The sequence below is a fragment of the Octodon degus genome, unplaced genomic scaffold (assembly GCF_000260255.1).
Source record: "Octodon degus isolate 3935 unplaced genomic scaffold, OctDeg1.0 scaffold00107, whole genome shotgun sequence".
Classification (NCBI taxonomy): Eukaryota; Metazoa; Chordata; class Mammalia; order Rodentia; family Octodontidae; genus Octodon; species Octodon degus.
Window position 1 is genome coordinate 6,456,389 of NW_004524683.1, and position 11,979 is coordinate 6,468,367.

Genomic DNA, 11,979 nt, shown 5'->3' on the forward strand with positions numbered 1-11,979 from the left:
CACACATTGTAAGGATTGGAACAGTTGCATGTGGAGGCCATGAAGACTCAGGTGTAGCCACCAAAACTTGACAGGCTTCAGAAAGAAGTCCTTGGGGCCGGAGACATAGCTCAGTGGAATGGGCACTTGCCTGGCAAGTGCAAGGGCCTGAGTTCAATCCCAGGTTCTGCCAAAAAAAAAAAAAAGAAAAGAAAAGAAAAAGAAAAGAAAGAAAGAAAAAGAAGCCCTTGGTAACGATGAATACATAAAGGGCAGGGGCATAAAAGGGGGAATCCTGAGCCCAAGAAACAACACACACAAAGGCCCAGAGGCAAGAGCAGGTATGCTCAGGAAAACATAGGCCACTTGGAGTGGCTGAAGGTTGGTGAAAGAGAGAACTGGGGCAGCAGCAGAGCCAGACACAGACCACAACATGGAGTGTGCCCTAGAGGCCAAGTGGGTGGCGTGCCAAAGGTGTGAGGAGGGGAAATGCTTGGCCAAGTTTCTAAAATAATACCACCACCACCTAGCATGTGCCCCGTCCTTGGGCCTCAGCCATCGTCTAATACCATACATGGATTCTTCATTCACTTATGTCATTAACATTATATAACATGCCCAGTTTACAGATAAGGAAACTGCAGCACAGTGAGGTTGGCTGATCTGCCCCAAAACCGTATAACCACTGAGTGGCAGAAATGAGATTTGAACCCAGCTGATCTGGCTTCAGAGTCCAGGTGCTCATCCCAGCTGAACTCTTCTAAGAGGCAGGATGTTAAATATGTGTAAATGACCTCAGAGCTCCCCACAGGGTGGAACAAAGAGGAGGAGTCCAGGAATTCTGGGCCTGGCTGCCCAGCAAGGAGGTCTGGCTGCAGAACAGGAATCCTGCTCTCCTAGCTGCTTTGGACACAAGGTCAACCACATATAACCCATCACCCTTGGCCAGCAGCCTCCAGTGTGCTGCTGCTTCCGAAAGCCCTTCTCCCCGCACCCCACCCACCCACAGCGCTGCTGTGAGCTCTGAGGCATTGCCTTATCGTCTGCCCAGATTTCTCAGGGCTTTCTCTGAGCTCTGAGTTTGTGGAAGGTAGGCCTTTCCGCTTTGCAGTTGATCCTATCTCCCCGTGTGTTTCCCATTAGCAGAGCAATTGGCACTCATCTATTTGCATAAGCTCGGAGGCCCCCACACCAAGCAAGCCCCGGCATCTGCTTGTCTGGAAAGCAACACAAAACTCCCCCTGATGGCTTCTTGGAGGCCACTTGTCCTTTCTATGCACCTCAGTCTCCCCCATTTTCAAGTGGAGATAATGATGCCACACGCTCCACCAGGCCATTGCAAGGGTCACGTCAAGTGTACTCAGCGAAGCACTGTACACTAAGGGCTCACAGCCTGGTCCTACTGCCGTGCAACATGTCATCACAGTTAGAGGAAACATCTCACTTTCCAAGTCCATCAGAGCCATTCTTGAGGGGATTAATAGTAATTTTTTGACAAAATGCTATATACATTAAAGGGGGAATTGTGGTGTTTTAAGCTATACATTCAGTGCTGGGCCTCATGGCACACACCTGTGATCCCAGCACTGAGGACACTGAGGCAGGAGGGTTACTGTGAGTCGAAGGCAGCCTCAGACACGATGGTAAGTTCAAGGTCAGCTAGGATGCACAGCCTCTGACAAATCCAAACATAAATCAATAAATAAATAAAGCAGACACATGGCGAAATGATTATCACACTCAAGCCAATTAGTGTATCATCCCTTACTTGGTGACCATTTGGGTGAGAACGGTGAACATCCACTGTCCCTGCAAATATCAAGTATGTAGTGCAGAATTATTACCCTCAGTGACCGTGCTGTGCACCGCGCCTCCAGGACATGCCCTTCCTGCATAAGTGCACCTTGGTACCCTTTGACCAACTCCTTCCAGTTTCCCTCCCGCTCAAGCCGCTGGTAGCACTGGAGCCTCTGGAGCCTCCCCCTCCACTTCTCAATTCAGCGCTCCTACATTCCACGTATGAGACCGTGAAGTATTGTCCTTCTGTGCCTGGCTTACTTTGCTTAGCTTAATGTCCTCCAGACTCACCTATGTTGTCACAAATGGAAGCACTGCTTTCTTTTTTAAATAATAGACAGTGCTTGCTGGCCTGCATGTGTGTGTGTTTATGTGTGTGCCCCATCTTCTTCGTCCATTCATCCCTGGACACTTAGGTCATTGGGAATGATGCTACAGCAAATATGGGAGTGCAGTTACCTTTTTGAGTTGCTCATGCCTCTTCCTCTGTGTCCTCAGACATAGGATTGATTTCTGGGTCTGCCGCAGCTGCCCTGAACAGCAAGCATGAGTGAACCGGTCTTACTCATGTGAGGACTCAGGGATCACTGGCAGGCTTTGAGCCAGGAGATTTCATGATGCTTCGTGATGTTTTCTCATCTAATTCTTATAATTGTCCCCATTTTACAGATGGAAAAGCTGTAAAGTAGGGAGCTGTGGGATCACTTCACATTCCTTTGGAACCAGCATACCTGGTGCACAAGCCTGTGCTCTCTCTACTGGGCCATGTCATCCTCCTACTCAGCCTGCCCAGGCCCAGGACTCCTTGGAAATGCACTGAAAGCAACGTGCCCTTACAGAGCTGCCACCCACCCCGCTCCTAAGGCACACCAGTCAAGCTGGAGAAAGTGAAGACTGACACACAAACAAGAGCCAGCGGTTATTAGACTCTTGCTAGATAACCGCATTCTCACGAATTGAATTCTCACAGGTAAGACATTCCCATGTTAGAGGTGAAGAAAGAGAGACCCAGGGTCATATAAATGGCAGATCCGGGGTTTGAACCTGAAATTCTAGACTTCATGCCCTTAACCTTAACCCTTGCATGCAATACTGAAGATACTGAGAGGGAAGACATGTTCTCTGTCTCTGTCTCTGTCTCTGTCTCTCTCTCTCCCCCTTCCTCACTCCCTCCCCCTCTCTCCCTTTTTCCCTCTCCCTCTCTCACTCACTTTTCTCAATGACCCAGGACAGTGGACCTGTTCTGGCCCAGCCCACCTATCTTAGTGTATCCCAGATGTTGGTAAATAAGAAAGGGTAAAGTGTATGCCTGAGTTCCAAAGGTCACGTTCTCAGGCACTGCTTTGGAAGGAGCCACCCCCTTGTACAGGGGAGGTGGACAGCCTCAGGGGCCATTTCCCTATCAGGGCTTATTGCTATTTAAATACCATGGGCAGCAGATCATGCTTAAGATATGAAAATTTGCTGCTGTTTCCAAGCCGTCACCCCTCACCAAGGTTCATCTACTACTTTTTAGAGGGTACTCAGTTGCCCTGGCTGAATTTCTGGGAAAATGTGTAAGAGGACCTATGCATAACCCATCTTGTCACCCAGCAGGCATGAAGCCCCAGCATCCAGGCTGTCTATGAGGTCAGAAAAACCCTCAGGCCTCTTAGTGTCCTCCTTTACTCCCATCCTAGGTGTCTTGTCCTGATTTCTCTTCTCCAGGGGCTACCTAGAACAGAGGATTCTGACCCTCTGAGCACCCAGCTGGCCCTGAGAATACATTCCACCCATCCAGTGCCAGGACCTTGCAGCCACCCACGGCCCTGCTCAGCCTCCCAGGATCCAGCTCCTTCTGGACTTGGGGCTCACCTAGAAGCCAATCACAGTAACTCCAACAGTAGAAGCCTTGTCCTTGACAGTACCACTCTAAGATTTTGCTTCCAAAGCTGGAATTCCTGACAAAGCTGACAAGACTGGGTAGACATGGTCTTGTATATTCCAGCAGCCCAGTAAAGAAGAAAGGAGGGAAAGAAACCATTCTGCAGTCATGAACACAACCACTTGCCAGGAGAATAGCTCCTCAGAGCTGAGCCCAGAGGCCCAGGCTCCACTGTCTCTAGTGTCACTCTGTTTCTCAGGTCACAGCCTAACAGACAAAAAAGCCAAGAAATTAAACAAAAGTCAGAACCACAGCATATGAATTCTGTCCCCGGCTTCCTGCATGATCTTGGAAAAACACAAATGTCCCTGAGCCCCTGTAAAATAAGGGGTTGGCCTCTGCACACACCGAGAACTGACTCTAGATGTCTACAGCTGCTCCCCGCTGGCCCTCTCTTCTTGGAGAAGTGCTCACTACTGACCAGGTGCCATCACCGAGGTGTTCCCACTCCTCTTTCTCCTGTGTCTTACTGCCATCTGCCCTCACTGTGTCCCTCTCAATAATAAAAAGCAGAGGCTTAACCCTGGAATAGGCTTGGAGGAGATTCGCAGGATGTGGATCTGCTGGGGGCCGACCTGCTGGCTGGAAGCCCCACCTCTGAGCCAAGCAATTGTCCCTATAATTAAAGACATACCCCTGGGCTGTGCAGTGGGCCAGTGCAAACTGATTCATTTGCACTTGGACCACGAGCCAGGCTGTGCAAGAAGCCTGCTCCCTGGCTCAGAGTAAGAGTGGACTTTTTAATGGAAATGGCTTGAGCTATTCTCTCCTTAGGAAAGCAATTTTTTTTTTTGAGTAAACAAAAGAGCTGAGCCAAGTTAGGGATTGAACTGTAAACTCCAAAGCAAAAAGTGCAAGCCCTATTCCAGCCTCCATCCCTGGGCTCCCCTCTTCTGTGGAGAGCAGACTCTGGGGCAGGGGTCAAAGGGACAGAATTCCTCAGCCAGGCCACAGCAGCACGACCAGAAGCCCTGAGCTTCTCCAGAAGATGGTGGGTCAAGACAAACAGAGACCACCCACTCCTTCTCAAGGTGCCCCTGCCTCAGCCACTCCTTACCACACCTCTGCTATTGGTGTCCTGTGCCTCCTAATCACCATCTCTCATCTAGAGAAGCCTCTGGCCCCCACCTCCTGGGACCCCTAAGCTCATCAACAGTGAGTACGCCGTGTGCCTACCCAGGCTTCCTCACTGGCCTGCCAGTCGCCTCAGTCCACTCTTCCTTTTCTCTCACACCCTGCCACACTGGCCTGTCAATTCCAGCTCCAGTGGACTCCCAGATCCACCCACGCCCTCCACTCCCACAGTGCCACCTGATCATGAGCAGCCATCATCTCTCACCCAGCACACTGCAGTCTACCCTTCACCCCACTGCTAAGTAATTGCTCCAAAGCCAAGGCCAACTCATCCCCACCCTTCTTACCTCGCCAGAGCCTCCCCACCAGCCTGCAGGAGGAGGCGAAGCAGGATCAAGGCTGGACTGTCGACTGCTCCTGACGTACGCTGTGATTCCCCAGTCCAGGCTGCTCCCGCCCTCATGCGCTTTCCACATCCTCTTCCTTCCATCAGGAGTGCCTTTCCCCCTCCTCACTTGGATCATTCCCAGCACTTGTCTATGTTCAGCTCGGGCATTGCCCCCTCGGCAGACCATCCCGATGCCTAGGCAGGGAGACTCTTTCCCATTCAAGTGCAGCCCAGCAGTTACCCTGCCAGGCACATGCTCTTGGCCTTTAGTGTATGTCTGATCCCTCGGCATCTTCTCAGGATTCAGCAAAAGGCTGGAACCTAGTGAGCATTAAGGATGGTTTAAACTGGACAGAGGGACATGTGCCTGTTGTCCCAGCTAATCAGGAGACAGAGGAAGGAAGATTGTTTGAGCCCAAGAGTTTATAGCCAGCCTGGACAAAACAGGAAGACCCTGGTGGGAAGGGAAGAGGAGGAAAGGGGAGGGGAGGAGGGACGCAAAAGAAGAGGCTGGCCAAACTGAGTGACATTGTCAGGACACCATAAGAAAAAGATAAAGGAGCTAAGATGTTTATATGTTGGATCCAGAAGGGTCCAACGAGCTCTGTATGGCCTGCCCTGTGCCACAAATACTAGTTACTTTAACAGGATTACTGGAGAGAATTTAGCAATGGCATCAGCCACCTAGCACAGAACGTGAGTGAGCGAATGGGTGGGTGGGTGGGTGGGTGGGCTCTAGAGGTGAACTTCAGGGAGCCACTAACCATGCACAGTGATCAGTGTTGAAATCTCTTTAAGAGGTCCTGGCCAGGTAAGAGAGTGGATGCCTGGAATCTCAGCACTCAGAAGGCTGAGGCAGGAGGGTTATTGGGAGTTTGAGGACAGCCTGGGCTACATAGTGAGTTCAAGCCCAGCCTGCACTATAAAATGAGACTCTGTCTCAAAAAAAAAAAAAAAAGTTGTGTCTGCCAACTCCATATCCTTCCGTTCTTCGTGGTGGCCTAACTGAGTGACCAGCAACCTGCCTGCCTTCTTGAGCACTGTGTTCTTTCTGGGACAGGCCCATCCCTCCCCGTATATACTCCATACAACTGAGTTTGCTTGGCCCACTGAGGAAACCTAGACCCTGCCATGGCTGAACTGGCTCCTTGCTGCCATTTCTCCCCTGTATGCATCCCATGAGGTCATCACAGGCCCAGCTCAACTTTCCTGACCCCACTTTCTATCAGGGAGCCCCCAGAATGTAACCCTCAGGGAGGGGTTTAGGAAACCCCAGCTCACACTGTAGAGGCACAAATGGAGAAGACAGGCCCTGCAGGAGAAAGGAGGTGAGATGGATGGGGGCTCTCCTACTCATTGTTTTCCTAATGACCTTACAAGAAGCCTGACAAGGCCCTCTCCCACTGAAAGAAGCAATCAGGAAAGCCACATGTATATTTGCATAATATTTGCATTCAATTTTTTTGTGATTTATATAAATCCCCTAGCTTGGGTGCATCCTCTTGCATAGTTCTATAGGTGAGTATATCCCTCCTGTCCTAGGAAATGCCCTGTCTCAGAGGTTCTGCAAGCTCCTGTCTTAATCAGCCTAGGTCACCCAGGGCATGGGCTGGAGGCTGGACTCCTAAGGATCAAGCGTTCAAAGATTATGACCTGCATAAAACTATGGACTGAAATCTTTACAGACTATAAGCCAAAATAGATCTCTCCTTCCTTTGTGTGTGGGGTCTGGTGTTATTTCTCGGTGATGAAGAAAATAACTGAGACACAGAAGAGCTGGTTCCTTTCTGCAGTAGGGTCAGCCAGTCATGGAGAGGTGGGAGTGGAGAACAAGTGTCTGTCTGTCTCTATATGCCACCTGTCCTCACCCCCCACCATCATCTCCCTTCAACAAAACACAGGAACAGACCCAACCAGGAATGGAAAATCCTAATTGGATTGGAGAAAGTGCAGGAGACCTTAGGAGACAATGACTTGCATGGAGCTTTAAGAAGTGGGATGTGACTAGATAAATGGGGTCACAGTGGTGGGGGACAGAGGCCACTCACTGACAGCATGATTTAATCCTCCATTTTACACATCAGGTAGATGATTGACAGACAACAGATGCACAGATGCAAAATTACTATGAGAATAGATGATTGATAGATAAATAATTGATCAATAGAAAATAGATGACAAATGATGAATAGATGTTAGGTAGATTACATAGATGACAGATAGATAGATAGATAGATAGATAGATAGATAGATAGATAGATAGATAGGCAGGCAGAAGGATGAATAGATGGATGGATGCCTGGCTCTGTGCCAGATGCCAGAGATGCAGTAATGGGTTAAGCGTGCTCCTTTCAACCAGTGAGACAGACAAGCAAGCAATTAATTAAAATTCAGCATAGTGAGAGCTATGAGAGCTATCAGCTACTCAGTGTGACTAGAGAGATGCACAAATTGTTGTGGGACCACAGAGGAGGTGACTATTAATTCAGGTGGGAAAGGAGATAAGAAAGGATGTGGAAAAGACATTGTCACAAGAGTGACATTTGAACTGATTGTCCCAAAGAAGGTCACCAATAGGACAGCACACAGGGAAAACTGTGCCAGGCAGAGGAAGGAGACCATGGCAAAGCATGAAGGTACAGGTGACACACAGAAGGACCAAGCAGAGAGAAAGCACGAGTCAGACCAGGTCCAGGAGGATGCAGTAGATGTGCAGCTGCAATGTCTCGGAAAACCCTCGAGCTAGAAAAGGGCATGCTGAATGCTTTGTAAAAGGTGCCTAGTTTAGGGGAGTATTTCTAAATTGAAAGGCTGGGAGACTGGGGAGGACACTTAGAGAAATAGAGTAGCTGAGAAAAAATATGATGTGGAAAAGAAATAGTAAAGAAGGAGAAGGAGGAGAAAGAAGGAGAGGGAGGGAGAGGGGGAGTGAGAAAGGAAAATCAGATGGCTTGTCTTTATAAAAATCAAGTGAACTCAACTGGTAACTATATGGATGTTAGTGGCTGTAGCAACATACTGGAAGGAAGGCAGGGAGGCAAGGAGGGAGGGAGGGGAAAAAGGATGCTTGTTGGCTAATTGAAGAGTTAACTACAAATGAATGGGTGGCCCCAGTGTAGGAAAAGAACCTCGTCATCTATGTATTAGTTCCTTTCGTCATTGATGAGTATCACACGCCCATGATCCAATCACCTCCCCAAAACCCCACCTATGAGTTCATGAAGCTTTGGGGAACATCTAGATATAAACCACAAGACTCTGTAAGAGATTTGGGAAAATAGAAGCCCATCAGGTTCAAAGAGAAGATAATTTTCCATCTGAGATATAGAGACCTTATTAATAATACTAATGATGATGGTAAAAGTTTGCATTTGAAGATAACTCTTAACTTTACAAAGAATAACTGCATATTTTACTTTATTGAAGTGTCATAAGCAAGACCCTGTCTCAAAAATCAAAATCTTTTTGAAAAAGATGTTTGTATTTAATTCATTGTGAAGTTCCTTGGTTAAAACCCCAACACCAAAGGGGAGTTGAGGGGACCTAGAAATGTGAAACAGCACCCTGTAATTACCTCTGCTAGGAGCTGTACAGCCACAGTGACAGATTTTCCTAACTGGAATTCAGTGTACCCCACAAACTCCCCGTTGCTCAAGGGAGAGTGATGACAAAAATGGAGTTGGGACTGGGAGCTGTTAGTTGTCTAGCACTTGCCTAGCAGGAGCATGTGACATGGACGCTGTCCTGAAGAATCTGGGGTGTTGGCGGACTGTGTCACAAGTCCCCACCCACAGCAAATGTCTGACCCACACAGGTGCCAAGTGGGTCTGCAGGAGCAGAGAGGGAAGGAGTGCAGTGGGTAGGGAAATGCAGAGAAGGACAGAGGAAGGGCACCCACCCCAGCTGCACTGCCAGTGAGCCTGCCAGGATTGAGGCTTGGCAGAAGGAATGGGGCGCTGTGGGGAGCACCCAGCCTTGGGGAAGGAGGCGGGTCTTTACTCATGGGGAGGCTTGCAGGTAGAGGAGGCCTAGAAGACAGCATTGGGAAATGAAGAGTTCATTTAGTCGTCTTCCTCTCCTCTATTCCATCTATCTGAAACTCTTCCTATGCTTGAAAGTTTCAAAGACAAAGATGAACTGGTCAGAGGCTGCCAGTCCTCATGCCCTGGAAAAGACAAACCCATAGCTTGGGCCACAGGCCTCCTGCTGAGCCCAAGTGTCTTTCTGCCCATCCTGACCACCTTCCCCTCTTCCTGCATTCCCAGCTCTCCTGGCCTAATTGGAAAGGATCCCTGCCTCCTCCACCCCAAAGAAATAAGGCCGGCTGTGTGATGTTAGTCAAGTCAAAAACCCCTCTGAGCTAAAACTTCTTTGCCTACAGAACAAATGTAATAATTCTAGAACTTTTAAGAAAATGAAATTAAACGCAAGCCATCACCCATTTCTACATCTGTTAAAGGTAAATATAAGCTGGGGAGACAGTTCAGTGGCTTAAGCGCCTGCCTGGCAAGCATAAGGTCTGAGTTCAATCTCTGGTACACACACACACACACACACACACACACACACACACACACACACACGGAAAATACAATTACATTAAGCTGACTTTTTAATTTTCTTCTTTTGACTATGGAAAAAAATTTTTTTTAAAATGTTAGCCAGATACAGTGGTACTCACTTATAACCCTAGCTACTCAAGAGGCAGAGGCAGAAAGATTTCTACAGCCTAGTTCAAGCCTCCTCCACCTTATCCCCTGAGGTGCCCCTGTTCCTTCTGCCAACACAAGTAATCCTTGACTCAAAACTAATTTTCTGCTAGGTGTGGTGGCACATGCCTATAACACCAGCAGTCAGGAAGCTGAGGCAGGAGGATCGTCCTGAGTTCAAGGACGGTCTAGGCTCCATAGTGAGGACCCACACAGTGAAACCCTGTCTGAAAAAAAATAAAAATTAACGTTTGAGACTATTAAGCTTATTGTCAACTTGATTGGCTTAGGATCTATCCAAGGGGATTAGTAAAACACATTTCTGAGTGTGTCCGGGTGGGAAATGGAGGCACAACCTTGAATACTTCAGCTGGCCCCTCACTCCTTCCTCTCTGGCACTGCTCCTCCGCTCTGCTTCCTAGCTGCCCTAGCAACTTTATTCCCACACACTTTTCAGCCATGATTTTCTTGCTTGGGGCCATTTAACAATGGACTCAAACTTCTGAAACCATAAGCCAAATAAGTCATTTCCTCCTTTAAGTCGCGGGTGTCAGGTATTTGGTCCCAGCTGTGGAAAAGCTAATACAGTGGGAAAGCTACACGTGTTTAAAAACAATATTTAGGGAGTAAGGCTGTATAATTCAGTGGTAGATCACTTGCCTAATATGTGTTAAACCCTCCCAGCGTCATAAACACACACACACACACACACACACACACACACGTAATGCTTTTACAGTAAGTATTACATATCTAATAATATAAGAAAGCAAAAGTTTGAAAAGCTAAGTTATACCTAGGGGCTGACAAAAATTAGTACTTAACATAAAAGCCAGTAATGCAGCTAGAGTGCCAGCCACACATGAGGCTGAGGTGGGATAATCATGAATTTGAGGCCAGGCTAGAGAATGTAGGGAGTGTGGTCTCAAAAAAAGATCAACAAAATAAGATAAGATCATAAGCGATATTTCCTATATTGTTACTTCTTGTGAAGATTCTTTGATGAGGATTATCATTACTATTACTATGTAATCATTAAGTTTGGATTATTATCTCTCTGACAGATGAAGAAATCGAGGCTCAGGAATATTAAGCAAGTTGCTCACACACGTGGGCAGTAAGTGGCTCGACTAGCACCCAAACCTTCTGTATGCAAGGCTAATGGCCTTTATATTACAAAACACACTTTTATATGAAATCTTTCTGATAGTCACTGTCATACTTTTCTGTGCTTGAGATCAAATCCAGCATGCAAGTCAACTGGATTTCTACCACTGAGCTACACCACCAGCCTCTTCTATTTAATTATTAATTATTGCGTGTGTCCAGTTGTCACATATACAAATACAGTGAAACATCAGCTGTCTAGACCCTTTGCTTAATGTTTTATTTGAGATATAAGAACTTTTGGGTAACCATAGGCCTAAGGGTCAACTTTGATCATTCTTAAAAATTGCACTTCAAAAGTATAAAACTTTCTCTAATTCTTAAGTCAGGATATATAGAAAGTAATGTAACTATTTCCTGATGCCTAAGGCCAGCTCTTCTCATGCCCGCTCAGCCAGAGCATGTACACCTCCTCATAGCTTTCCTTCTGGCTTATGTCTAGATATCCCTCCAAAACCTCATGCACTCATAGCTGGGGCTTTCCAGAGGTGGCTGGATGGGTGACTATGAACCAAGAGTGTGTGATATCTGGATTAGTTCCCTAGTTGGTTTAGCATAGTTATGGTTGTTGCCAAATGGACATATTGAAGAGGAAAGCCCCACCCTGGGTGGGGGTGGCATTACTTAATAGGCTTGTACCCTGGATGGAATAAAAGGGACAGAGGGAAGGCAGGCTCACTGCTTCCTGCCTGCCCTGCCATGGAATGTTTCTCCTCCATCACACCCCTCTGCCATGCTGCCCTCCCTTGGAACTAACATACCATGGACTGAAGTCTACAAACTAAACTGTGAGCCAAAATAAACCTTCCCTCCTTTAACTTGTGCCACACCTTCCAAGCCCAGAGAAGTGTCACAGCACAGGTGCCACCCCTAGGGAGCTGAGGATCCAGAGAAAGCAAGCACCTGCTGTCCACTAGAACCTCTCTAGAACCTTCCATAAG